This window comes from Capsicum annuum, chromosome 9 (genome assembly GCF_002878395.1).
Source record: "Capsicum annuum cultivar UCD-10X-F1 chromosome 9, UCD10Xv1.1, whole genome shotgun sequence".
In the NCBI taxonomy this organism is placed as follows: Eukaryota; Viridiplantae; Streptophyta; class Magnoliopsida; order Solanales; family Solanaceae; genus Capsicum; species Capsicum annuum.
Window position 1 is genome coordinate 162,247,950 of NC_061119.1, and position 3,805 is coordinate 162,251,754.

Below are 3,805 nucleotides of genomic sequence, written 5' to 3' on the forward strand. Positions count from 1 at the left end.
TCATAAAATATTAATTTTTATTTTCTAATTAATTATTTTTAGTATAGAAAAGGGGGGAATAGGGTTAGGGTATTAATATTATTCTTGATTTCTTTCACATTCACGCCTCTCACTCTCTCTTAGTCACATCTCCATCTCTGATCTCACATCTCCATCTCCGATCTCACGCCTTCTCAGTGCCGAAGATCTCACATCTCCAATCTCCTATCTCACATCTTCATCTCCAATCGAAAATTGAAGGTCAAAACTCAAAAAAATTTAGGTAACCCTTTTTCTCCATCTCATTTGCATGTTTAATTTCTATTGTTGTTGATAATATTCTAGTTTCTACTTCATCTTCACTTTCTGTCTAATCTCAATCTTGTCAAATGTCACTGGTATTGCCTCTTGAAAGTTGAATAGATGTTGTTGGTCCATTCTTTGTTATCCTACGCATCAAAACTTGTCCCATTTTCCCTCACATGCTCTCTTCCTTACAAACACTGTGAATAAAGCAAAAGATGAGCCGTTTTCATCACTTACAACTTTATTTTTTGCTAGTCTTATTCTTTCTCTGAACAACAGAAGGTTTTCCCTTTCTGGGGTTCCTCAATAGCCTAAAGAAAAGATTTTTATTTTATTTTTTTGCGTGATTAAGTTAGCATGTGGCTCTAGTATACAAATGATTCTGCTTTTTGAAATATCATAAAGAAATAAAGAATCTGGTAATTAAAGATTCAGTCAATATACTTTTCTTTTCTTTCCCTTTTTAGCTTACTAGAGTGTACTGTAACTAGTTCTAGCCGTTTTCCTGAACAGTAGTTCATTCCATGTAAGTTGAAGACATTCTGGGTATTGTTGTTTGTGTTTTCTCTGAAATAATTTCTTTTGTTGCTTTCAAATTGTACTGCTTGTTTGGTTTGTTTGGAGAGGATGGAGTATCATGCTCATAGTATAAGACCTGATTAGTATTATTACTATGTTTAAAATTTGAACTTAATTTTCAAATGTGTGACTATTACTTTGATTGGATTTTTCTATTTTATTTATGCTAGACCAGTAGCTGTTTGCAAGGCATAGTTATACTTATATGCTTCTATATGATTTGCTTATGTTTGAAAAATATTTGAATGTTAACGGTTTAACCCGATAACCGAACCGATAACAATCAATAACCAATAAACCGATAACCGATAAGCCGATATCTTAATGGTTCTTAATGGTTTAGCTTTATTACAAACCGATAATAAATATGTCAAATCGATAAACTTCAAAACCGAATCGAACCGGCCCATATGCAGCCCTAGAGGGTTGCTTAAATTTAGTATTCCATAATACTTCTATATCCCACAGAAGCTTTAAAATATATGAGAGAAATAGTTTTAAATTTCAGTAAATAGTAGTAACGATATAAAGAAATTATGGTCAACGGTCTATGGTCCCACGGTACATCTGAATGTATCACATAAATTGAATGACTTGACACTGATGCATCATATACTCATGTAATGCTGTCATTCTTTTTGTGGATCATTTATCTAGAATAAAGATAAATGTATTTGAGCGTCTACGTCGATTGCATTGTTTATACTATACTGTTGACAGTTTTTTTCAATTCTTTATCTTCTTGAGTGAAAATAGTTGAGTTTATGAAACTGGTACCACTTATTAATAAGGAACAATTCACATACTATAAACAAGAAAAAGTAAGCATCTACACACGTAAAGAAAAACAACAGTACTGCTGTTTTAATTTGAAATTAATGCTGCTGCTCCTAGACTTTGAGAAAATGTACCTTCAAAACTCAAGGAGCCTTGATCAATAGAAAATTTGGAGAATGAAACAAATCTAAGAAAGACCTTATGCCTAAGAACTTTAATGTTCAAGTTGAAATACTTATTTGAGTCACTTATCTTTCAGGTGCCTTTTTATTGGAATTGGTGCAGTGAAGTTGTAGATTGGTGGTAAAACAAGTGGAGTATTGTATTTAATCAGGTGTGTTTTTAAACTTTGTTTCAACTTTTTCATTTTTCTTGCTAAGCTTGTTGGCTTCTCGATTATGTTTGTAGCTTATTTTTGATATTAAGCATGTAGCAATAAATTTTTTGTTAAAATAGAAGTATGTATCACTTTTATCTTATTTTTAAGGTAAACTAGTTTTGTTTTCTACTTTAAGAGCATTAGTTTGAATAATTTAGTGAAACTATTTAAGTGTCAATTGATCAACTTAATTATGCTTTCTTTTCTAACTAGTTCTTTGTATAGAACCTGATCATACATTATCACTAATTAAAATTTCCAATAAGGTTAATTATTAATTAAGACTAATTGTCGTGTTTCTTATTAAGCTGGTTAATTAGCACTGATTATCTTTTTTTTTATTTCAACCTTAATAGGAAGATGAATAATCTAGAGCGTAGTTGGATGTATGAGAGGTTAGATGGCCGAGGAGGTTTATACTCTAGATTTGTAACCGGGGTGGATGAATTTATTCAATTTGCATGTTCTCAACCAAATCGTATGAGTGGTGACAAAGTTAGATGTCCATGTGTAAAATGTCAGAACTATAAATTCATGGATGTTGAAACTGTTAAATGTCACCTATATCAATCTGAATTTATTGAGAACTATTTTATTTGGAAGCATCAATGGGAAAGAGATGATATAAGTGGGACTTCTTATGGTAATACATTGCATGGTGGTGGTCCACCTACATTCGGAGAGAATCCATACCGACAAATGATTTTTTATGTAGCTGGTCCCAACTTTTCTTAGGGTTCAAGCTGGAAATCTTATAGCAATAGTGAACCTGGGTCATCTCATCCTTTTTAACATTCAATGGAGGAAGATCCTAATCCCGTGTCCAAAAAAATTTATGATTTGCTAGATGCTGCTGATGTAGAATTATATCCCGGTTCATCCCTCTCTCAACTTGCAGTTGTCTCTCGAATGTTGAATATTAAAATAGAGAAAAATATTTCGCAGAGAGGCTATAACCAAATGATGCAATTGCTTAAAGAGTCTTTACCTGAAGATAACATCATGCTTGATAGCTATTATCAGATGAAGAAGTTAGTGCGTAGCTTAGGTTTGCCAGTTGAAAAGATTGATTGTTGTGAATTAGGATGTATGTTGTATTGGGCTGATGATGATGAACACTTTACATCTTGTAAATTTTGTAGCAAGCCAAGGTATAAGCGTTGTGTTGGCTCTCGTAAGAGGAAATTGGTCCCTTACAAGAGAATGTATTATTTTTCTTTGATTCCAAGATTGCAAAGATTATATGCATCCCATGCTATAGCTGCTGACATGAGATGGCATCATGATCATAAAAAAGAGGATGGTGTGATGCGCCATCCATTAGATTCTGAGGCTTGGAAGCACTTCAATGAAACTCATCCCTTTTTTGCCGTTGAACCAAGAAATGTCAGGTTGGGGTTATGTACAGATGGTTTTCAACCATTCAATCAGTCTGGAAGAACATATTCTTCGTGGCCAGTGATTGTCATTCCATACAATTTACCTCCAGGAATGTGCATGAAAGAGGCTTATATGTTTTTAACAATCATTGTTCCAGGTCCCAGCAATCCCAAACATAAAATTAATGTTTATCTGTAACCCCTAATAAAGGAATTGACCTTGTTGTGGGAAACAGGTGTGGAAGCATTTGACATCTCAAAAAGGCAAAACTTTCAATTAAGGGCAGCTCTGATGTGGACAATTAGTGACTTTCCTGCATATTCTATGTTATCCGGATGGAGTATTGCGGGTAAATTCACATGTCCTTATTGTATGGAGAAAACACAATCATTTAGATTGCAGCAT